Genomic DNA, 26,500 nt, shown 5'->3' on the forward strand with positions numbered 1-26,500 from the left:
AGTGAATTTGGAACTGGGACAATAAATTAGTAACAGGCACAGTGTTGAAAGAGAGTTCCAGCTATTGGAATAACATGAATGAAAACAGGTAAAGAGGACTCCCACACCTGGCAGTATGCTAAACTAAATACCCAGACTATCACTTCCGATATAAAACCAACCAACCAACCAGCCCTTGTAAACATTCTGAATTAAAATAAAAAAGAGAGCTATGGGCCTCCCGATGGCACAAGGTTAAGCACAGCACTGAGAAGCTATCTACCACCACTGCAGCACGAGTTCGATCCCCAGCCAGGGAGATACCCACATGGCACAGCAGACCTCTCCCGACTTCCCTGCTGCTTCCCTCAGCAGTGTACTTTGGTCAATCTGCCAGTTCTGCTCCCCACTCTGTCTCTGATGAATCCTCTCACCTGCATCTCTGGCCTATACCCTAGTTTTTGTATGCATAAATAAGTAAAACTTTGAAAAAAGAGAGAGATGTGTTTAAATATATCAACAAGATGGCAATAAAGTATGGAATATGTAGATGCCAAAACTAAGTGAAAGTACACAACTTGAACACTGAAAATATTTTCATGTTGGTTATAATTGCCAAATCTTTTGAACTTGAATTTAATTTTTTCAGTCTTGAGGAGTACAAGGAACAAAAGATTGAATTTGGGACTTTAATTTTGAGACTCTCTTACATTTCACTAAATTCAGACATCTCAGTGTGAAAGTTAACCAGTCACTGGTGATAAATCTGTATACTTAAATACTGTGACTGTGCAATAAACTTACCCTACCCCCCACTTCCTAAGGGGACTGCAAGGAAAATTGCAGTGTTTAAACTTTGGCACTGGTTGAAGGAGGAAAATTCTCTCTTCAGAATTCATAACCACAGCCAGCCCTTAGGGATTACAGCCTGAATTCACACCACCCACATGGTCTGAAGAACTTCAAGGTGAATATTAAGTTTAAAGTGATGACAGATTAGTAGTGTTCTTCTAAGGTTTAGAAAAGTAAACACAAATCCTCTTACAAGGAAAGTGTCTTCCATCTAGGCATTGAAAAAGATCTTCAGATAAATCCCAAGAATTACTTAGTTACTATCAAAAATCACAAAATCTTGAGGAAACATGGTCACTATGAACAAGGTCCAGTAGAATCATAAACCCACAAAATATTTAACTACTGGAATTATCAACATTATTGTTATGTTTAATATCTTTTTAAAAAACTAAAAAGAGGATCAAAATTTCTTGAAAACTAATTTTATAGAACTCCTGAAATGAAAAATATAATGCTTGAAAAAAATCAGTGAATTGGTTTAAAAATGGATTAGACACTGTTGAAGTCAGAGTTAGTAAACTGGAAGTTAGTACTGAAATTTTTATAAAATGCTGCACAGAGATATAAAGAAATGGAAAATATAAAAAGATATTAAGGGGGCCTCTCTGGTGGCGCAAGGGGTTAAACACCACACTATGAAGCAATCTGCAGCTCTGCAGCACAAGTTTGATCCCCGGCCCGCCAGAGAGAAACCCACATGGCCCAGCAGACCTCTCCTGACTCTCCCGCTGCTCCCCTCATTAGTGTATTTTATCAGTCTGCCTGTTCTGCTCCCCACTCTGAATCTGGTGAATTCTCTTGCCCCCTACCCCATCTCTGGCCTGTACCCCAGCTCTTGTATGCATAAATAAATAAATTTTAAAAAAAGATATTAAGACTTAAAAAGAAGATTTTTACAAATATCATATTGGATTCAGGACAGTATTAGAAGAATTAATGATAGAAAACTTTCCAGAACTAATAAAAATATATCCAAAGATTCAAAAATCATGTTAATTCCCAGTAGGATAAATCTTTAAAAATCCACTCCCAGCTATCTTGTAGCTAAAGATAAAACACCAGTGGCAAAGGACATTCCTAAAGGAAAACAAAACAGATTTCTAAGAAAAGATAATTAAACTGAGACCAACCATGAAGACAAAATAAAGTAGAATGACTTTAATGTGATGAAAGAAATAACTTTCATTCTGGAATTTCATGCTTATCAAAAATATATTTCAAAACCAGGGCAAAATGACATTTCAGATAAACAATAACAGAGAGTATGAATTCAACAATCCTTAATCTAAGGAAATTATGAAATGTGTGCATCAAGAGGGAGGAAGTGATTCCAAACTGATGGTCTGAGATTCAAGAAGTGATGAAAAACAAGATGTAAACATTTCAGTAAACCTAAGCAAACAGGGCCTCCCTAGTAGCGCAAGGAGTTAAGTCCCAGAACTATGAAGCTATTGGCAGCCACTGCAATACCAGTTCAATACACGGCCAGGGAGCTAACTCATATGGCACAGCTGACCTCTCCTGTCTCACCCACTGCTCCCCTCAGCAGTGTATCTCAGTAGATCTGCCTGTTCTGCTCCCCTCTCTGTCTCTGGTGAATTCTCTCACCCTTCTGCACCTGTGGTCTACACCCCAGTTCTTGTATGCATAAACAAATCTTTAAAAAATCACCTAAGCAAACACTATAAAAAAATAATGTGAAGCTGGAAAAAACGTAAAATAAACAGTATAAATTATAAGTGAGCATATTGATTAATTTTAGACTTTGTCCATTAACTATTATGGTATATATAAAAGTAATATAAATAAAATGTTTTTTTTTTTTAAGATTTATTTATTTATACAAGAGCTGGGGTACAGTCCAGATGCGCGGGAGGGTGAGAGGATTCATCAGAGACAGAACAGGAAACAGAACAGGCAGACTGACGAAATATACTGCTGAGGGGAGTACGGGCGAGACAGGAGAGGTCTGCCATGTGAGACCCTCCCCAGCCGGCCGGATTGAACCGGCAGCACAGAGGCTGCAGACAGCCTCACGGTACTGGGCTCAACCAACTGCGCCACCAGAGGAGGCCCTAAATAAAGTGGGTTTATCTGTATTTTCAGATTTTATTCTGTGGTTATTAATTACTTAGTTAATAAAAAATAATCTAACCAAGATTTAAATGAATATTAATGTAAAAAGTAAAGATGTAAAAAGGGATTTGTGAATGGTTTGATGTGGGCTTTATCTCTATATTTTCTTTTTAAGATTCTCTCAGGGGGGGCCTCCCCGGTGGCGCAGCGGTTGAGCGCTGGGTTGCGAAGCTGCCCGCGGCCTCTGCGGTGCCGGTTCGATCCCCGGCTGCTCCCCGGCCACTGGAGGAGGGTCCCACATGGCGCGCAGACCTCTCCTGCCGCCCGCTGCTCCCCTCAGCAGTGCACTTCGGTCCTTCTGTCTGCTCTGCTCCCCACTCTGGCTCTGGTGAATTCTCTCACCTCCCCGCGCTTCTGACTGTACCCAGTGCATGTATAAACAAAACAAACAAACAAACCAGCAAAACAAATAAATAAAGCATGCCTCTATCAAAAAAAAAAAAAAAAAAAAAAAGATTCTCTCAGGGATCTTAGCATGTCAGATTTGTTCTCAAAACCAATGTACCTGTATAGATAATGCATGTAAGACTCAGATTCCAGAGTAAGAAAGATCTTCTCTTTCTTCAAGTAATGAATAATTTCACTGATTGGACCCACATATAAACCAATCATGGTGTCCAGGGTAATGTCATATACAGACTTTTTTAGGCCTGTTTTGCATAGCCCAATCTACGAGTCTGACTGGGTCTGAATCTATTAAACTAGAAGAAAGTAAGACATTAGTTATTCTCCTTATATTTGTTTACCTCATTGATATTTATTGAAGTTTTATATTAGTTCTAAATTTCAGCTTTTAAACTTTTAAAATAATTTGCATTATTAAATCAAACTCACATTTCTGGGTTATGAAGTCATAACCATTTAAGTCATGACTGCATTCAACTTGCGGATATTTTGTTTTGAGCTTGTAGGGATATTGTTTTTGTAGTTTTCTTATGTTTGTGGCTGTTTCGATATCATAGTATTACTATGAAATGGCCTCATGAAGTGTGTTGGGAAGTATCCCCCAAGATACTTCAACACACACAAACATACACAAACTCTTATAAAGTTTGTATGGATTTGTTATTATAGTTTGAATATTCATTAGAATTCACCAGTCAAGCCAACTGAACCTGTATTTCTTATGAGAATACTTTTAAAGTTATGGAATTCTAGTTATTAATAGCTATAGGATGATTAGGATTTTTCTATTTCTTTATATCTTCATTGTTAGTTTTTGTCATTTGTACCTCTTAAGGAGTTTGTTCATTTCATATAATTATCGATGATTTTTCTTATCATCTTCTTAACATCCATAAGATCTGTACTGATGTTTTTCTTTTTCATTCTTAATATTGGTAGTTCATGATTTTCCTATATTTGAATTTTGGGAAATAAATAATTATGAACTCCTCCATATTGCATTATTACAAATGACAAGAAGCAAACAATGTAAATGAGTGACCTCTACGAAAAATTACATTTTCATCGTCTACCCAGTGGCACAGCGGGTTGAGCACCGCACTGTGAAGCTGTCCGCAGCTTCTGCAGTGCGGGTTCCATCCCCACCGGTGAGAATCCCACATGGTGCGGCAGACCTCTTCTGTCTCACATGCTGCTCCCCCAACAGGGTATTTCTGTTGTCTGCCTGTTCTGCTCCCTGCTCTGCCTCTGGTGAATCCTCTCACCCTCCCATGCCTCTGGCCTGTACCCCAGCTCGTGTATAAAAATAAATAAATCTTTAAAAAAATGACGTTTGTAGATTTAGTACAAAGGAAATCTTACGAATATTGGTTTTTTTTTTTTTTCTTACAATGGAAACATTTCAACAGGGCAATGTTATTTTGCCCTGATTTTGAACTATATTTTGATAGGAATTATATTCAATTTTGAAAGGAATTAGCGATTAGTTAACAATAGTATCAATACAGGGGACTCCCTGGTGGCACAAGAAGTTAAGACGCAACCTATGAAGCTATCTGCAGTCTCTGAAACACGAGTTGGATCCCTGGCCAGGGAGATATCCACATGGTGCAGCAGACCTCTCCTGACACCTGCAGCTCCCCTCAGCAGTGTATTTTAGTAGATCTGCCTGTTCTGCTCCCCACTCTGTCTCTGGTGAATCCTTTCACCTACTGCATCTCTGGCCTGCACCCCAGCTCTTGTCTGCGTAAATAAATAAATCTTTAAAAAGATAGCATCAATATACACTTGGTTATGATAACTCCAAAAGGGATATTTGGCAGGTGATAGTTGTTAATGAGTAAATGGATAAATATCCTTATCATAGAATGAGGGAAAACTAGCTTTTTTTTTTTTTTTTTTTTTACATTTCATAAAAGTCAGCAATCAGGCTTCTTTTATTTTTAAATTGAAATGAACATAGGTATAAATGAGTGATTTTCTTTTATGTCGTAGTAAAAGGAGTCAAGTAATCCTTTCAAGAAAGAGACTATTTCATTTCCTGGTCCACAAATGATATTGGAACCTTACCAATACTATAATTCAACTGTCTCACTCGAACAATCATCTCCATTTGGAAGACGTAGCCTTTAGAAACACATTTTTCTATTAATTTCTGTAGAACTTTTTTTTGGTACAATCTGAAACTTCCTGTTAAATCAGATGCTCCTGGTCTCAGCAAAATCTGAGTTATAAAATTGGCCCATGGATCATGCTCAGCGAAATAAGCCAGAAAGAAAAAGAAAAAAACGGATGGTCTCACTTATAGCAGGAATCTAGTAAACTTAAATAAGGGACCAGGAAAATGAATAACTATAAGAAAGTGAAAATCAAAATCAACAAAAAACTATGAACCAGAGACACTCTATGGGGGGTAGAGGGCGGGAGGGGAGGGATTAGGGTCAAAATAAGGGGGTTGAATTGTATGGGGAATATAAAAATTTTATTATTAAAAAAAAAATTGGCCCCATTGCTGATTATTTTTTGGGAAAAGTAGCTTTTTATACCATGGTTCCATCTTATTTATTCAGCCTTATTTCATTTTATTATATATTATATCCATCCTAGATACAATTCTTTAACTAATTTGTTTTAATTATTTTGCCTTAACTCACCATAGTTTGTCCTCTTTTGCCTGAATTTTTTTCTTCCTTCAAGGCCCAACTCAAAAGTGATGTCATATGTGTTTTTTTTTCTTATTTCACTCCCAGAATAATTAATAATTAATAATAATTAATTCTTCTATTTTCCCTCTCTAGTCTGTTAATCACAAATAATTTCATCACAGTTAATCAGGTTTAGATGTTTTAGTACCTTTTCCCTAACAAATAGAAACTCTTTGAGGACATTGATTATCTTACTCATTTTCACATCCTAAAGTTCTAGCTCAGTGTGTTGAATATTGTAGGCACTCCACAAATTTTATGCAGTACAAAGACACATGATAATAAGCCAGAATTTTAGAGGAAGATATAGTACTCAATCTGGGAATACATTGCCAATCCTCATCAACTAATTCACAAATGTGAGTCTTTTTTCCACAAGAGGAACAATTCAAGTAAAAGTTCACCTGGGAAGGGATTATAATTTTCATGTGCAAAAGAAACTACACTCATCAAAACAATTATAAAATAATTGGAGGTTATACTTAGCTGCTGGATGAACAGCCCGAGTATACTGTTAATTTTGCAGGTCGACTTTATGACCTCAGATGTGAGTTTGCAGATGGATTAATACAGCATTATAAATATAATCCTAAGAATGTGTTAGAAAATTGCTACAAGGTGTACTGGGACAGAGACATGGTAATATCATTAAAGTCTACTAACAGACTGGACATTCTGCTGCTTGAGAGGTCTATAAAATTGTGGTACTTTTTGTTATTCCTGTCTGTTAAGCAAAAATATTACAAGAGATACACAGAAGACAAGCGAATATGTAGGTCAAATTAAGTTAAAAGAAAGGTGACATTTAAGCACATCCAGGTAGTGCAAATTATCAACTCAATGAATATGTCATTGTTGTTTTAATATATATATATTTTTAAAGATTTATTTATTTATGCGTACAAGAACTGGGGTGTAAGCCAGAGGTGTGGGGGGTGAGAGGATTCACCAGAGAGAGTGGGGAGCAGAACAGGCGGATTGACTGAAGTACACTGCTGAGGGGAGCAGAGGGCAAAGCAGGAGAGGTCTGCTGTATCATGTGGGTTGCTCCCTGGCAGGTCAGGGATCCAACTCCCAACAGCTTGATAGAGCTGTCTTTAACCCTGCGCCACCAGAGAGGCCCAAAAATACATATTAAGTTAAATATTTTAAGGAACAACATTGATCACATCTATGCATCAGTTCCAAATATATCTGCAAAAAACAAAGCTTTTTCTCTTTAATATAGTACATTATTATAAATCATGATAGAGCCTGATATTTTACCTTTTGTCTAAACAAACAAAACTAAAGGACATGCTATACTCCTATTAGTAACAGTGATTCGTTACAGTTTTGTGTGCATCTGAGAAACACCCACAGCCATCACACTGAGGTCACTTTAATAGGGCACTTTAGTGACTACAATCCTTTATTCCTGCACAGTCTCTTGGGGATTTGACCCTTTACAACATGGGATGAGACAGGCCTTTATATCATATATTCCCTCAGCAATAGTGCATTAGAACCTTAAGCAAGGAATTTGGGCTGAGTTAATGGCCACAAAAGTTACACGTATAACGTCATATAGCGACTGAAACCACAATTTAGGGTCACTCATTGTGAACTGTGTATACTTGATAAAAATGTAAGTAGTGTTACAGGGCAGGGAGAGGGGCAGCCCAAACCCCGCAAACCTGCCTATTCTAAATGGGTTCTGTCATCCGCCGCATCAACACAAAACATGAGACTTGAATGGGAAGGAACTTTAATACAACTAGGAAACAATACAGGAAAGGCAAAGAATCTAGTTTCTAAATCAAGCACCCAAAGTTACCCGTCCCCTCGTGGGTAAAACCCATCCAAATGGGATTAGGCCAGAGCAAGGCCACAAAGCCTTCCACAAGTCTAAAGCATCTTCCAGTGGGGACCCACAGAAAAGGGCCAGAAACAACCAGACAAGCCCGGAAGGAAAAGAGCAAAATCAAAATCAAGATAAAAGCTGCCATGGTCACTTCCCCATGGGTCTCTCATCCACATCTATGTCACCCAGTCCACGACCAAAAGGCAAGCGCAGTTTCTTCACATGTCTCTCCATTCCATGTGCCTCCTCCAGGTCTCCTCCTGGCTCTCCATCCTGCTTCCTTCCTTCTCAGTCTCCTCTGCAGCTTCTTCTCCTTCTGCTCAGCTCCACCCTCCCTTGGGTGGGGCAGGAAACCTGGAACCTCCCCCTTTTCTGGGGACCACCCTGTTACAATAGCATTGAGATGAGAGATCATGTGGTTTTGGAAAGAGTTGAAGAAATAAGGAAACTTGGGCCCAGATAGCTTTCCAGTTCTCTGTCCACTCCAGCTGCTAGCAATTCTTCCTGCTTTTGGATTCTGTAATCTCCTTGGATTCAGTCTTCACTTAAACTTTTTGCCATTTTCTTGTTTCTTATAGTAACCAAATGATCCCTGAACATCAGGACAGAGAGTTAAAAAAAATAAATAAATTAGTAAATGCCAATATGTTTTGTTGTTTTAAGATCTGATTATTTTGACAAATATAAACACAATTTATTTGAATACTGTGAACATAACAACATTAACAAATATTTTTAATACTTTTTTAAATCAAATTAACATTTTATTCTTTATGGAGGTTTAGGAAATAGGGATTTGGAGTTTGTAGTATTTCTTATTTCAGACCACCTTTCAGAATTGTGTTCCAACAAAATGGGCAGTGGGCCAGGTTTGGCCTTTGGCCATATATTTGCTGATTCCTGGACTACACAATTATAAACCCCTGGGCCAAACCAACTTCAAAGTTGAGTGTTAGTTTTTCCAGTGATTCTGTGAAATTTTAGAAATTCATTTAATGCTTTTCAGAGTCATGTTTTTTAGTTTATAAAATGAGGGTGTGATAATATTTCTAATTGGCCTCATAAAATTTAATGAGGCATATTTAATTAATCAGGTAAATGAAATTAACTAGAAAAGTAGTAAAAACAGTACTGAGTTCAGAATTTAGTCAAATATTAGCTGTATCAGATTTTGTTAAAAGCCCTGGAGAGAGATGAGGAAAGGGAGCCCACAAAAGTGGTAATTAGTGCCCCTGTTGTTTGTGAGACATGGATGGAAGACTGAAAAGAAGTTCAAAAACTCTACATTTCACAATCACCTATTCAATAGGAAGTTTTTAAAAAAATTTAAAGCAGAAATAATTCATTGCCAGGAGCTATAAATAGCTCTATAACAAGAAGGGAAAAATAAATCACACAGTAATTGTTAGTAAATATAATTTAACACGGTGTTACATATAAAAGATTTGTTTAATACGTTAGGAAAATTTGTTAATTTGCTTTTTTGTTAACATAAAAAAACCGCAGTTCCAACCTGTCAGTTTAGATTCATTCAGTCCTGAATGAAGAATCTTACCACCTGTGTACTAGATGGAGTCTGTGTGGCTTTATTTAAGTTTCTAATAAAGTCTTGACTGGTGAGACTAAAGATATAAAAGGATCAGGAAACCACAAGCCTCCCTCCTGTGCTTCTTCCAGAAAAAGGTCAAGGGTCGAATGACAGAGAAAGCCTTCTTTCATTGTTCCCTTAATACCGTCTGAAGTTATCTTCCAGATTGCAAATAAAGTTATTGCATATAAAATAATGGAGTTAACCCATAACTGTGGAACAGCAAATCTCCCGAGTCCACGAAGTCCTTAATGTGTGTGCTGCAAAGTTACGCGGGGTTCTTAAACATCACTATATTTATTTGGCACCTTTGTTAAGAGTTGAAGCCTCAGTGAATAAAGGTCTTTGTGGCATCCAGGGTTAGAACAGGGCGGGGCAGGAGAAAAGAGGGGAGCATATTTTCATTTCGCAAAGAGGAAAATTTACTCACAAGCTTTTATTTCTGATGGGAACCACAAACTGCACTGCCCTGATGGTGAATTCTTAGACTTGGTCTTCCTCTGCTCAACACCAACCACCTGATACTAGCCTGGCAGCTGCCGTAAATGCTCTGAAAGGCTTCCCAGCTTGCTATTTTCTCTTCCATGTGGAAATACAAATCGCTCTCAGAAGAGAGGTCTCTGGTAAACTAGACTCCAGGCTGAAGCACCCCAGATCCGCTGATCCGCAGCAGCTTATCACCTGGTCTGGCCATTTTAATGTAGATTTTCGGCCCCCACCCCACTGAGTAAAAGCTCTACAGGATGGGGGAGGGGAGAGGGGCCTGGGGGCAGAGAAAGGAGAGAGGTTGCTGGTGGGGTGTGGGGTGGGGCGGGGATTGTCTAAGAATATTTGTTCTAGATTCTCCAGTAGATTCTTTAGTTGGTTTTTTTTTTTAAAGTGTTTTTCTCACAGAGATATTAAAATTAAATGAGTTCATTTATCAAGATTGTTAGTAATACTTGGTACATAATATGATCTTACTGGTAGGACAGACACCTTGGTACATTCTTATTGGGGGTGGAATCACATTGATTAGGTATAAGATCAGTTCCTGATTTAAGGTCTTTGCTGTTTAATTTTATTTGGATGTTTTATTTTTATTTTATTTTGCAAATGCTATTTTTTAATTGCAATTTCCAATTTTCATTATTATATATAGAAATATAACTGATGTGGTATCTTGACCTTGTATCCTGGGCCTTTGTTAAAGTCACTTTTTAGCTCTAGTGGATTTTTTAAGTTTTCTTAAGTATGTCCTGAGCAAACCTCCACGGAGAGGTTTTATGGACCCCATCCCCACCCCAGACCAGAGAGCCAAGACACCAGGACTTCATATTCCATAATGTCATCATCACCTGAAGGGAGGAATGCGGGGAACTGAGGGTGGAGTTAAGCAGCCAGGTTTGGTAGATAACCAGACCTGTGGAGCTTGGGGATGCTTGGTTTTTCTCTTGCTTTCAGTGTGCTATTGGCGTTCCAGCTCAGCGGATCTGGTAAGACGAATTCACCAATTTATCTCTCTTCTCTCTCTTTCTCCCTGAGTTATTCATTTCTCCTGTTTGTAAATAACCCTTTACTAACCTTTTTGTGTGTGCCTGCAGTTGAGCCTCATGTTAAGTCCCTATTAAGCGTGAGGGTGAGGACCCATGGTCAGGCCAACCCATTTCACACTCGGGTTGCTCTGTAACACTTAGAATTTCCTGTGGTATGTGAATAAAAAGTTTTACTTCTTTTGCAATCTGTTTGCCCATCCCCTCCGTTGTTTCTTTTAAAAATTTATTTATTTATGCATGCAAGAGCTGGGGTACAGGCCAGAGGTGCGGGGGTGGGAGGTGGGGTGGGGAGAGGATTCACCAGAGACAGAGTGAGGAGCAGAACAGGCAGATCTACTGAGATATACTGCTGAGGGGAGCAGCGGGCGAGACAGGAGAGGTCTGCTGCGCCTTGTGGGTTGCTCTCTAGCCGGGGATCGAACTTGTACTGCAGTGGCTGGGCTAGCTTCACAGTGCTGTGCTTAGCCCCTTGCGCCACCAGGGAGGTCCCTTCGTTGTTTTTTTGTTTTTTTCTTTAAGATTTTTTTTTCCCCTAACGATAAATTCTTTTAAAAAAAAAAAGTACTGCCATCCATTGGACTCCCTCCACCCTAGTTTGGAGCTTCCTTAAATCAAGATAGTCAGGCAGGATTAAACAGATAGGGTGAGAATATAGGAGTTCCATAGCTGGGGGTTTTAACTTGGGAATGCTTGTTCCCTCACTCCTTTCCCCCACTCCAGTCCATAATGGGAAAAAATTATATTTAATTTTACTAATCTTTAACTGAAAATTAACATTTCTTTCTATTATAAATTTGGCAATAAACTACATTAGTGTTAGCAGTACCTGTGACTTTTAGTCACCAATAGAAATCACAGATTTTTCTGTATCACATTTTAATGTTATGGATAGCTTGAAATATCATTTACACTCATCACAACTTCAAATTGAGTTGTTTTTAGACTTGTCATTAGTTTAAAAAAAATGTTGATAAGGAAACAGATATCCTAGCACACATTTTAAAAATTTTGATAACTATAATTCAGTGTAGTTGGTCCATTTGTAATTTCATAACTTTATTATATACATTTAGAATCATTATTCCATATGTGGTTTATAAGTTTCACATTTTCTCAGAATAATTTTGTAGATATATGTCATGTGACTTCACATATAAATACTGAAGAAACCCAGGAACTTAAGACAAGTGAACAACCTCTATTATAAAGGAAACCCAAATCATCAAGTGGTTTGGGGAGTAATGGACATTTCCAGATTTTTGTTGTTTTAACTCTGTGTCAATAGTAATATACTAGAGATTTCTCAAGTACTACCTAAACTTCTCAGACTTAGGACAAAATCTTCTTCATACTTGCCCATTTAACCAGCTTCAGTTAAAGGAATCTAAGCCCCCATGGTCCTGATTGATGATCTGGATGGGAGAAGCCCTTGGCCCTACTGTTGTCTAACAGTTCTTTGGCTCTTTATTCGGTTAGTAACTCGACAAGAGCTCTTTGGCCTCCACTATATATGAAGCATTTTGCTCCTGGAAGGGGATAGAAGAGAACTAAAGGTGCATTTCCTACCCTCCTGCACAGTGGCTTAAGCTCTTGCCTGGGTTCAAATCTTTTCTCTGTGGCTTTCCAGTTCAGTGATTTGGGACAAATTGCTCTCTGTGCCGCACTATAAAGTGAAGATGATGCATGGGTGCACTCTAGAGAATATTTAGTATATAGTAAGTACATAATAAATGTTAGTTGTTATTCAATATACAGAATTCTGGGCCACAGCCCAAGTCCTTAGTCAGAATCTCTAGGGGCTTGGCCATGTGCAGTTTATCAAGCTCCGCAGGTGATTTGGATAAAATTCAAGGTAGTATTTCTCAACATACTTTTCATTATTGCCCTCTAAAAAGCCATCTTAGACTTTTTTTTCCTATTTGTCCCCTCCCCATGAAATCTTTTACCCCATTTACTGTACATACATTTTTTATCTGTTTCTATTCTTTGATCCTTTGAAGGATGACAAACTATTATAATATCTAAGGTTTTGTACCCTTACCTATCCCAAGAACCAATTTTAGCCTTCCCTGTTGAGAAAGCATGCTTTAAAACAGCAGGGCCTCAATTTTGACTGCACATTAGAATGAAATCAGGTAGCTTTTAAAAAATACCCATGTTTGGGACACACCTCTAGAGCAGTTATATTAGAGCCTCTGGGAGTGAGACACAAATAAGAGTGTCTTTTTAAGATCCCCAGATGATTCTAATATGTGGTCAAAGCTGCAAACCACTGCTTTAGAGCTTGATATCATTTTACAGGAGATTAAAATCTGGTTGGCAAACAGGACCTACAAACATGAACATAAACAATGTAGAAATGAAGGGAAAAATGAGTACTGTAGGAGTTTAAAAAAAAGAGAAACTAATACATGGTGTTCTGATTAGGAGAAGCTTTGTGACCTAGACTCAGAATCTGAGCAGGATCTGGACTAGAGAAAAAAGAGAAATTAAATATAAGGAAATAATGCAGCCAAAGGTATAAAAGGACATAGGGTGCTTAGGGGATCTAGCGATTGAATCATGACACACCAAAAAGATATGTTTACCCAGAACCTGTCAATGCAAACTTAATTGGAAAAAGTGTCTTTGAAGACGTAATTGAGGTAAGGATCTCCAGATGAGATCATCCTGGATTGCAGGGGTCTAAAGACAAGTATCCTTAGAGGAGAAAGGAGTACGGCCAGGCCATGTAAAGACAGAAATGGCGATTGGAGTGATGTATATACAAGTCAAAGAACACCAAGGGTTACTAGCAACACTGATAGCTGGAGAAAGTAATCAAGGATTCTCTGGTAGATTCTTAGGATGAAATATGATCTTGTGGATACCTTGATTTCTAACTTCTGGCCTCTAGAACTTTAAAAAAAGAAATTGATGTCATTTTAAAGCCACCTTGTTTGTTATGGCAGACCTAGGAAACTAATATAGGAGTCAGTAAGGAAACCAATTTGATAGAGTAAAGGGATTACAATAAGAGAGAAAAATAAAATCGGAAATATAGGGTGGGTCCAAATTGGAAAGCCATTGTTTATACAGTAACTGCCTGAAATGAGAACAATTAAAGGTCTGGGGATAGAAAGTGCAACCTGGTAAAGCCAATGCTAATTAATGCTATTTAGCCTAGTGGGAGTAAATAGTTAGGAAGACCACCTACAATTACAAGAAAATAAAGAAAATAAGAAAAATCTGGATTAATAGGATGCTTCAGAAAGGAAAATAAGGAAATGGGTTCATATGTTACATTGACAGGTCTTAATACTGATCTGTAAGATAAGAAAAGGATTTTTTTTTTAAGATTTTTTCTTTTTTATTTATTTTTTACATCGTTGTTCATTTTTAAACAATATTTGCTTCCCCCCACCTCAGGTGTAGTCCACATAGAATTTCCTTCACCTATGCACCATCACCACAGTCCCCTGTGCTCCTCCCTCCCTCCCAGAAGAGGAATATTTTAAAAATAAGTTTAAGGTTTGAGCTTGAATAAATGTTGTGTATTCCATCTGGAACTGAATGATACATTGGTTCTTACTAATTTATTTTTAATTTGATTAATTTTTCAATTTATCAATTTCATTGAGGTATACTTTACATATAAAATTCACCCATTTTAAGTATACAATTAAATGATTTTTAGACACTTTGCAAACTGGAACAGCAATCACCATAAATCAATTTTAGAAGATTTCATCCCTCTAATAAAATCCTTTGTGCCCATTTATAGTTAATCTCAGTTTGTATACTCAACTCCAGGCAATGACTGTTGGTTCTTTCTCTATAAATTTTCCTTTTGGAGGGGAAACTTTAAGTTGAATCATACAATATGTGATCTCTTATGTCTGATTTATTTCACTCTACATAATGCATTTGGAGTTCATTTATTACATAGTTCCTTTTTATTGCTGAATAGTATTCCACTGTATGGACACAACAAATTTTGTGTAGCCATTCATCAGTTGATGAGCAATTGAGTTGTTTCCAGTATTTGTTAGTATGAATATTCTGGTGTAAATGTTTGTGAGAGCATGTTTTCATTTCTTTTGGGTATCAAAGAGTAGAATTGTTGGAGTGTATGGGAAGTTCATGTTTTTTTTTAAAAAATATTTGCCACATTATTTAACAAAATGACCATATATATATTTTTAAAGATTTATTTTATTTTTATGCATACAAGAGCTGGGGTACAGACCAGAGGTGTGGGGGAGGGGGGATGGTGGTGGTGGTGGTGAGAGGATTCACTAGAGACAGAGTGGGGAATAGACTAGGCAGACTTACTGAAATACACTGCTGAAGGGAGCAGCGGGCTAGATGGGAGAGGTCTGCTGCGCCATGTGGGTAGCTCCCTGGCCAGCTGGGAATTGAACTCATGCTGCAGTGGCTGTGGTTAGCTTTATAGGTTGCCTCTTAACCCCTTGCACTGCCACGAAGGCCCCAAAGTGGCTATATATATATATATATATACACACACACACACACATACACACACACGAGAGTTCCCATTTCTCCACATCCTCACCAACATTTGTTATTGTCAGTCTTCTTGTGTTTCTATTGGATATAAAGTGGTATCTCCAATTTTCTGACTTTCCCTTAAGTCCTTGAACCAAGCGATTGTGGGTAGCGCAGAAAGGAAGGAGGAAACAAAGAATTCTTTGAGAGAACACTTTTAGAAGTCTTCGTGTATTTAAATCTATGATCTACTTTGAGTTAATTTCTGTGTGTGGTATGAGAAGAGGTAAACTTAAAGATAAATTTATACAGCATAAGCTTGGCATTTATCAAGTTAACATTCATGAAGTTCTGCAACACGAGTAGTTTGTGACAGTTTATAATGCCTATATCATGGAGTGGTGGTAAGGTTGAAATAGAATAGCATACATATTTAAGTTTTCTAGATTCCTGCTATGAGTGAGACCATCCGGTATTTTTCTTTTTCTTTTTGGCTTATTTCGCTGAGCATGATCCCTTCCAGTGCCATCCATGTTGCTGCAAATTGCATGTGTTTATCTTTTTTGAATGCTGAGTAATATTCCATGGTATATATGTACCACATCTTCTTGATCCAGTCATCTATTTTTGGGCATTTGGGTTGTTTCCAAAGCTTAGCTATTGTAAACAGTGCTGCTATAAACATAGGAGTGCAGGTGTTCTTTGGAATTGATGTTTCTGTGTCCTTTGGGTAAATACCTAGGAGTGGAATTGCTGGATCATATGGAAGCTCTATGTTTAGTAGGTCCAGAAATCTCCACACAGCTCTCCATAGTGGTTGGACCAGTTTGCACTCCCACCAACAGTGCAGGAGAGTTCCTTTTTCTCCACATCCTCGCCAACATTTGTTGTTGCTAGTTTTTTAATATGTGCCATTCTCACTGGTGTGAGATGGTATCTCATGGTAGTTTTGATTTGCATTTCCCTGATGACAAGTGATGTTGAACATTTTTTCATATGTCTGTTGGCCATTTGCATTTCCTCTTCAGAGAAGTTTCTTTTTAGCTCTTCTGCCCATTTTTTGACTGGATTATTTTCTTTGTTGTTGCTGAGTCTCATCAGCTCTTTGCAGATTTTTGTGATCAGTCCTTTATCATTAGTGTTGGGTGCAAAAATGTTCTCCCAGTTGGTGGGGTTTCTCTTTGTTTTTGTTATTGTCTCTTTTGCTGTGCAGAAGCTCTTTAATTTGATGTAGTCCCAGCTGTTTATCTTTCTCTTCACTATCACTGCTTTGGGTGATGTGTCTGTAAAGATGTCTTTGATGTGCAAATCCCGTAGTGTTTCGCCTATATTTCCTTCTATGTATTTTATGGTTTCAGGTCTTATGTCTAGTTCTTTAATCCATTTTGAGTTGATTTTTGTGTATGGTGTGAGGTAGTGGTCAAGCTTCATTCTTTTGCATGTAGCGACCCAGTTTTCCCAGCACCATTTATTGAACAAACTTTCTTTGCTCCAATGCATAGTCTTTGCTCCTTTGTCAAAGATTAGTTGACCATAAATCTGTGGGTTTATTTCTGGATTTTCTATTCGATTCCATTGGTCTGTATGTCTGTTCTTGTTCCAATACCATGCAGTTTTGATGATTATGGCTTTGTAGTATAGTTTGAAAACTTAAATAAGGGACCAGGAAAATGAATATAAGAAAGTGAAAATCAAAATCAACAAAAAAACTATGAACCAGAGACACTTTTTGGGGGGTGGGGGGGGCGGGAGGGGAAGGATTGGGGTCAGAATGGGGCGTTTGCAATTGTATGGGGGAATATAAAAACAAAATTTAATATTTAAAAAAAAAAAAAAAAAAAAAAAGAAAAGACATGAGGAGGCTTGAATGTGTATGGCTAAGAGAAAGCAACCCATTTGAGAAGGTTATATATTGTATGATTTCAGTTATTGACTTTCTGGAAAAAAGCAAAATTAGAGACAGTGAAAAATTAGCTGGTTGCCAGGAGTGAGGTGTTTGGAGGGTGGGCCAAATAGGTGAACAAAAGATTTTTAAGGCAGTGATAGTAGGTATGTGTCATTAAACAGTTTGGCAAAACACAAAAAAAAAAAAAAAAAAAAAAAAAAAAAAAGAATAGCATACATAATTTTCTGGCACAAATATAAACTTAAAATACTCTGAGGCTGGTATTTATTTATTTTTTTTTAAAGATTTATTTATTTATACAAGAACTGGGGTACAGGCCAGAGGTGCGGGAGGGTGAGAGAATTCACCTGAGACAGAGCAGGGAGCAGAACAGGCAGACAACAGAAATACACTGCTGAGGGGAGCAGCAGGTGAGATAGGAGAGGTCTGCTGCGCCATGTGGGCATCTCCCTGGCTGACCGGGAATCGAACTGGCGCTGCTGAGGCTGTGGACAGCTTCACAGAGCTGCACTCAACCCGCCCAACCCTCTGCGCCACCGGGGAGGCCCTGAAGCTGGTATTTAGAAGGGAAACACTTTGCTTAGGAGTGAAGTTAATTTAGTGCTTACTATTTTCGTGTCAATCTGGGCAATTGTGGGATTGTCTGGATTGTCCCTCATAAATACTGAGTCTCTCTTCACTGCTTTCCTTTTAGTTGGATCTCTTTTCTGCTATTTCTTTTATCTCAGCAGTCCTTTTTGTTCTCTTTATGTAAGTCAATTAGAATGGCAATTGTTAATATTTGCTTTAATTTCAGAGAAATTATTTAGAAAGTGAATCGATGCATTTCTCTATTGAGTTTTTTATTGCCTTAACTGGAACAGCATTGATTTTTTTCATCTTGTATGCCTATCAAATGAGAGGAAATCTTGAATCATTCATTTCTTCATTCATCCATCATTTCCTATTTTTTGAATGGGAATCTGCTAACCCTCTACTAGTTGGGAGGTAAAGGCACAGAAATCAACTAGTTTTGTAAGAGTAACTCTTTTTCCATATTCCAGGTATAAAATGTGCAAGAAGGAACACAGCCAGTGGCCTCGTAAGATATAGCGCAGATCAGGATAAATAAAGGCCATGTGAAAATCTGCTGCTTCATTAAGTTCCCTCTCTAGGTTAGAGACTGTTTGAAAAGTTATCACCATCTGGCTGATGTTTCTGCTCAAAGGCCTTTTTGAGTGGTATACAAAATTATGGAATCAAGTAACAGTGCGTATTTCCAAATCACTTCTTTGAACTTAAGGGAGATTAGCCTAAGATCTTCCACTAATTAACCGTGTAACCTTGGGCAAGTCACTTCATCTCCCTGTATGGACAGATCAGAGTAGGGGATGTCAGAGGACTTTTCTGACTCTAGGTTCTATTTTTTTTTTAAGATTTATTTATTTATTTATACAAGAACTGGGGTATAGGCCAAAGGCATATGCAGGGTGAGAGAATTCACCAGAGGCAGACAGACTGAAACACACTGGTGAGGGGAGCAGTGGGTGAGACAGGAGAGGTCTGCCACGCCATGTGGGTTTCTCCCTGGTCGGCCGGGAATCGAACCGACGCTGCAGAGGCTGCAGACAGCTTCACAGCGTTGCGCTCAACCTGCTGTGCCACTGGGGAGGCCCTCTAGGCTCTATTTTTTAACTCTCCTTAAGTCCTTGAACCATGTGCTGCTGGGTAGTGAAGACAGGAGGGAGGAAACAAGAGAAGAATCTCTTTTAGAAGTCTTTGTGTTTATGAATATTGGACATACAAGTACAGTAGTGACTAAAGAATCTAAGTAGATATGGGAAAAGGAAATGGGCATTGTGTGGCTCTGCCTCTTTCATTCTCTTTCACTTGCTCATTTATTTCTTTTAATGATCATGGTGATATGTTATTCTACAATGGCCTTGTGTCTTTCAATTCAAAATACAAATGAAGAAAAAAGTAATGTTATTTATCAAGCCTTTACAAACTTCCACACACCTTCATTGCTAATTGGTTGCCAGGCTTTAGTAAGGAAAACAGCAGAGCGGTTGCCTGAAATTTTTCAAGAAATTTTCTGCTGAGCCTCTGGAGGTGCAGCTCACCAGCTATGCAACCTTTGGGAAATGAAGTCAATAGCCAATTTAGAATATTAGAGGAGCTTGGCAAATGTGAATTGAGTGACCGTTTTATATTGTGCTTTAAATTAGTAGCTCCCCTCCTGGAACACAGTTGGAGTATTTCTGGAAGCAGTCAATCACTGCTGTCAGAATATAGTGGATCAGGTACTTTGAGCCATTACCCAAATATCTGAACAATGCACTTATAGTTTAGCCTCAATTTACACTTGTAGTTCCCATATTCTGATTCATAGAAAAAATTACAGTCAGTAAGAGAAGGAAACTTTTTCTACTTTATAGCTCCATAGAGCTTTATTCTACTTAAAAACAAAAGTTGGAAAGGGAAATTGTATATCTAAATGTATCCTGAAATGATTGTTTCAAATTAGATTAACAGGAAAACATCACTAAATCTGAGTTTCTAGGGAGAGACTAACATGGAGTTGTCTCACTTTATCCTCTTTCTTAAGTTCATTTGGATGAATCCTAAATGTACATACCTTGGGCTCTAGCTCCCTTTTCAGGATCTAAACACATCCATCTAGGGGCCTCCCTGGTGGTGCAAGGGGTTAAGACGTAACCTATGAAGCTATTTGCAGCCACTGCAGCACAAGTTTGATCCCTGGCCAGGGAGCTACCCACATGGCACAGCAGACTTCTCCTGACTCGCCCGCTGCTCCCCTCAGCAGTGTATTTCCATCGATCTGCCTGTTCTGCTCCCCACTCTGGTGGATCCCCTCATTTCCCACACCTCTGGACTGTACCCCAGTTCTTATATGCATAAATAAATCTTAAAAAAAATAAAAACATATATCTAACTGCCTGCTGTGTCTCTCCACATTCACAACCCACCGTTAACTAAACAGATACCATTTCCAACCACAAAACCTCCTCTCCTGCTATAGTTTATTACCTCAGTTAAAGACATCAACCCGACTGGGGCCTCCCTGGTGGCACAGCGGTTGAGCGCTGGGCTGCGAAGCTGCCCGCAGCCTCTGCAGCGCCGGTTCGATCCCCGGCCACTGGGCAGGTGTCCCACATGGCGCGCAGACCTCTCTCTCCTGCTGCGCCCGCTGCTCCCCTCAGCAGTGTACCTCGTCAGTCTGCCTGCCCTGCTCCCCGCTCTGGCTCTGGTGAATTCTCTCACCCTCCCGCGCTTCTGGCTGTACCCAGTGCTTGTATAAATAAATAAATAAATCCTAACAATTTAAAAAAAAAAAAAAAAAAAAAAAAAGACATCAACCCGATGAGTCACCAGGCTTTGTTCGTGGGATCCTCCTCTGCTCCTCCATCTTATTCTCTCTGTTCAGCTGGGGAGCTCCTCTGCAGGGGATTTCTGCCTATATCCCTTCCCTGTTGTCACTGTCATTCCTGTTATACCATTGTTGCTTATATCTCACCTTGGCTGTGATGATAGCCTTCTGTCCACTTCCTTCCTGTCATCCTGAACTTTATGACAAGATTTCCAGAGCTTGCTTGCCAAAATAAAGATTTAATTGTATCACTCCAGTAATCAAACATATTCAGTCTCCTCATAACCTACAGGAAAGAGTTTAAAGTTGCTGGTCAGGACATTTAAAGAGGCTTTTTCATTCTGATTATTTTGTCTTTTCAGCCATCTTTCCTTCTATCCCACCTTCCTGTGAACCTTAAATTCTGTTATTTCTGTGGCTGTTTGCCTTTAGTTACAACTATATGCCCTTCTCCATCTCTGTGCCTTTGGTTTATAGATACTGCTGCTGGCTCTGCCACTGTCACTACCTGCATCTTATGTGACCTTATGAAAATATCACTTCTGGGGCCTCCCTGGGCGCAAGGGGTTAAGTGCCACACTCTGAAGCAATCTGCAGCCTCTGCAGCATGAGTTCAATCCCCAGCCGGCCAGAGAGAAACCCATATGGCAAAGCAGACCTTTCCCGTCTTGCCCGCTGCTCCCCTCAGCAGTATTTCAGTCAGTCTACCTGTTCTGTTCCCCACTCTCTCTCTGGTGAATCCTCTCACCCCCTGCATCTCTGGCCTGTACTCCAGCTCTTGTATGCATAAATAAATAAATCTTTAAAAAAAAAATATCACTTTTTCCACCAGCCTTTTATAATTTTATCTTGAATCATATTTCCCCCTTATAGAGCAGATACTATTACCACTTTCCCCCCAGGAACATCATTCCTAAATATATCAATCAAAGGCGTAGTTGCCTAGAACTTTCCTTTTGTACATGGAACCAGGGCAGGTCACAAGAGCCAGGAGTTTCATTCCTCAGTAGCCTTCAACCAACAAAGGAAGTAAGCTGAAGAATGAAAACTCCCATGCCCTCACCCCTCAGTCAGGATACCTGAGTCATCTTCTGTATTGTCTCCCAGGCTCCCCCCGCAAGAGTGAGCCCAGTTGCCCACAGCAGGAACCTGCTTAATAACACACCTTCCGTTATTGGCTTCCTTACTTCTGTGACTAGCTTTCCTGCTCCCCAGCTAGTGCTTTTTGAGACTTCTAAGATACATCATTTGCACACCATCCTGTCTCAGGGTCAGACTTTGGTGGAACCAACACAGTGTACTGTGTCTATGCTCTCACAGCAGGCTGCTCAAGCTGTCCCTATTCTAACTTCATCTACCTTGAGAACTATTCATTTGTGACTCTGAATCCTTGAGATCGGGAGCAGCACCTTGTTCTGTGTATTCCTTTTGAAGGATGGGCTTTCCCAAGATGTTCAGATAGGCCTCTCCATGTTGTCCAGAACAGGGCTTCTTAAGATGTGTCATTTTGGTATGTGGATTATTTGGAGTTAAGGTCAGTCCAGGCCCTGCAGGTTCATGCGGAACTTTTCACCACTCCCTTGACTACCTAGAAGAATTAGGGGTATTACGCAGAATTTGGATTTTTACCAGAAGTAATCTTGTTATTGGAGAAACCTATCTATATGACAGAGCAAAAATGTAATTACAGAACATCTGGTCTTTGTCATATGAGTCACTGTCTCGTTGTCATGTGAGTCCCCCTCCTCGCTCCTTGAAGCCCTGGGCCCCTATTCTATTCCTTAGTACAGGATATAAAATGTCCTCATTTTGCCCTATTTACTTTATAATCCATATAGATTATCCATATATTTATAATTAATTTTTTTTTGTTCTCCTATCTGTTCGATGTTAATTTGATCGCTTAACCAACCCAAGAAGAACCCAGAGGCAAAGGGGAAAATTTCCTCCCTGCCCCTACAGTTTTCATGTCTAACACCTCTTACTTGAAGTAGATGCTCAACAAGTAATGGCTGAGTTAAAGTGTTTCAACAGGAACATATGTATTACAAAACATAAAAGAAAAAAAGTTAAAAAATTTAAGTACTTACAGGAACTCTGTAACAGAGCAATGATTGCTTCATTCCTTAGGAACTCTGCCCTAAAGAACAAAACAAATTCTGTGTTGCCTTCATTCCATGCCTTTCAAGTTACCTGGTACTGAGAATCCTATTTCCTTATACTGTCCTGTTTCACCCCTTGGCCTCTTAGCCCACTGATTTTTAGGGGAGTTGCCCTGTTCCCTGCCCCCACTTACATACAGCCACCTTGAACTGACTGTTAGCAACTGGGGAGTGGAGCTGAGGCCAGATGAAGATATGTAACACAGAAGGCAGGTGGGCTGAAAGGAGAGAACTTTTGTTCCTGCAGCCCAACTTGAACTCTGGTACTGCATGGAAGGAGACATGGTAGGAGACATGTGGAGGAGAGAAAAGTAGAGACACTTGAAAAAGACACATGGGCGAGATACTTGTGCAGAGGCTGATAATGGCAGCTGTTACCTTGATTTGTAATTTGACCTTGCTCCTATTGTCCCAGATGTGATGGGCCCTTTTTGCCCCCTTCCAATGGTCTCCCACCCAAAGGTGACTTAGACTGTGACAAGCTTTTGGGTCTCACCAGCCCTACTTTGGGCCAACCCTGTTTGGCTGGGCATTTCCCATGAGGGCTGGGTAACTTTGGAGGTTTTATTGGGAAATTATTAGCCTTCCTTCTCATCTCTCTATGCACACTAATTCATTGCCTTCACTATCACTGCTTTGGATGAGTCTTTAAAGATGTTTCTGAGATGTATGTCTTGTAGTGTTTTACCTGTATTTTCTTCTATATATTTTATGGTTTCAGGTCTTATATCTGGTACTTTTATCCAGTTTGAATTGATTTTTGTGCATGGTGAGAGGTAGTGGTCTAGTTTCATTTGTTTTCATGTGGAGGTCCAGTTTTCCCAGCACCATTTATTGAACAAACTGTCCGTGTTCCATTGCATATTCTTTGCTCCTTTGTCAAAGATTAGTTGTTCATATAAGTGTGGCTTAATTTCTGGGCTCTCTATTCATATCATTGGTCTGTGTGTCTGTTTTTGTTCCAATACCTAACTGTTTTAATTATTATGGCTTTGTAGTATAGCTTGAAGTTTGGAAGTGTGATACTTCCTTTCTCCTTTGTTTTCATCAGTAGGGCTTTAGCTATTTGTGGTTTTTGTTTTTTTTTTTTGTGGTTCCATATGAATTTCATCAGTATTTGTTCTATTTCTTTGAAGAATGTCATTAAGATTTTTATTGGAATAGCATTGAATCTGTATATTGTTTTTGGGAGGATTGCACACTAATTCATTTAAAGTTCTTTCACCCTGAGAGTTTACTTTGCCTTTATGAACATGAATAGCCAGACCTCTTTAGAGCTTGCAAGCTTGGGGGAGGGGGTATCTCTGAGTATCACTCAGTCACATGCTAACATAAAGACAGGCCTTTGATTTATAATGCTTTATAGTAATATCTCCTTATTGTACTAACCTTACCTAACTTAATATCTTGTACAAAGTATAAACTCAACTACAAAAATGGTTTTTTTTTTAAAGATTTATTTATTTATTTTATGCATAGATGAACTGGGGTATAGGCCAGAGGTGCAGGGGTGAGGCAGTAAGAGGATTCACCAGAGATAGAGTGGGGAGCAGAACAAATGGAGTTACTGAAATACACTGCTAAGGGAGCAGCGGGTGAAACAGGAGAGGTCTGCTGTGCCATGTGGGCTAGGTCTCTGGCTGGGGATTGAACTCAGGCTGCAGCAGTAGAGGTTCTGAGACTTAACCCCTATGCCACCAGGATGCCTCTCCAAAAATATTTTTAAAGTAAAGTCATGAGTGATTTTTCACATAATTTTCAGTAATCATTTTATACTAGTCATTTTTATGTCTACTGTAGGAAGATAAATCAGCAGAGTTCCATCATATTGCTATATAAAATTTAAGTTGAAAACATTAAAGCTAATGGGGTTTTTCTATACGAATGAAATTACTTGAACAATTATTGAAATCATAATCTCATAGAAAGAGAGTGTGTGATACAAATTTACAGTCTGTGAATATCCTAATTTTGCAGTTTCCATCCTTCAACTTTTTTTGCCATCACCTCTAATGTAGCATTTATTCACATTTAGCTCTCTTATCTTCACTCCAAAGAGGCAGTCTACAGACCTTGTAACATTTTCTGCAGCCAGAAAATCAAATTCACCTTAACACACACAGTTGGGTGTATTCCCTAAGCTGCTGTAGATATAACCCTTTAAAAGTTAGTTTACTTAAAGGAAATAAAACAACACAAAAAACAATAGGGGGGAAATCAGTGCTATATGGCCTGGACCCAGTCATATCTTTCTTACAAAAGTGACTTTGTGTTTGATATTTCACCTATACTTTAGTCATCACTAAGTCGTGGTAGGTGAGAATTTCACTAGTCTTTTAGCAAATACTGTTAGAGATTTCCTCTGCCAGGTTTCAATGGAAGCCAAAAGGGACAAGTTAGAGGTCAGTCAGTACTCATTTCACTTTCCTGAAAGCTCCACAAGTTGGCTTTGTTTTGTATATGGATGTCAAAGTTAGATGTTTGAATAGCTGTGTGTGGATATGGACATAAGACTGCAGAGATTCAGAAGCAGTTATTCTGTGAGAAGGAATGCAACTGTAATGCAAATGTTTATGAAGATGTTTATACTCATAAGATTATAGTCCTGGCATTCATTTTTAATAAAATAAATTTTGGATTAAGTAAATCTGACCTACAAGATTAAAAAATTATGATTAAAGAACAATAGAACACATAGTTGCTCAGGGAGTAGCAGTTGCTTTGAGTTATCTTTTTTGAAAGGATGTTGCAACCAGGAATAGGATGCTCAGGAAGAAGAGATTTGCCAACAGGGAGGAATCTGTAATCTAGATATTACATTGTTACAATAAAGGTCAGCCTATGTAATCTGAGCCTAGTGCAAAATAAAAATGCAGTACCTCTTGTTCAAATTTATTATCAACTTCAAGATAGTAACTGTACTGTTAACCACGTTGGGGGAGTAGGGTTTGAGCATCTACACAAATCTCATGACAGTCCTACATTTACTGAGATCCTCCTTCAAGGACTTTGATCTCAATGGTTCTTGACCAAATGAAGTGTCCCCAGACATACATTGAGATTTATTTATTTATTCATATAAGCCCTGGGTACAGTCAGAAGCACGGGAGGGTGAGAGAATTCGCCAGAGCCGGGAGCAGAACAGGCAGACTGACGAAGTACACTGCTGAGGGGAGCAGTGGGTGGCAGGAGAGGTCTGTCACGCCATGTGGGACTCTTGCCTGGCGGCCAGGGATTGAACCAGTGCTGCAGAGGCTGTGGGCAGCTTTGCAACCCAGCACTGAACTGCTGTGCCACTGGGAAGGCCCCCCAGACATACATTAGTAATTAAAATACCACTGAGCCTAGAGAGGGTTGTGGCAACATGATCCTGTAATTTCTTAATGTATTTGATTACCAAGCCACACCACTGTAGGAAACAGCAATGTGTTGGGTGAGTCTGACTCTGAGTAGAACTTTCATATTAATTATGACCAGACTCTCATTCCTTCCAACTTGACTGTCAGTTGTTAAAAGCCAAGACCCCAA

This window comes from Talpa occidentalis, unplaced genomic scaffold (genome assembly GCF_014898055.3).
Source record: "Talpa occidentalis isolate TD23 unplaced genomic scaffold, MPIMG_talOcc4v2.1 talOcc4.4, whole genome shotgun sequence".
NCBI classification, from domain to species: Eukaryota; Metazoa; Chordata; class Mammalia; order Eulipotyphla; family Talpidae; genus Talpa; species Talpa occidentalis.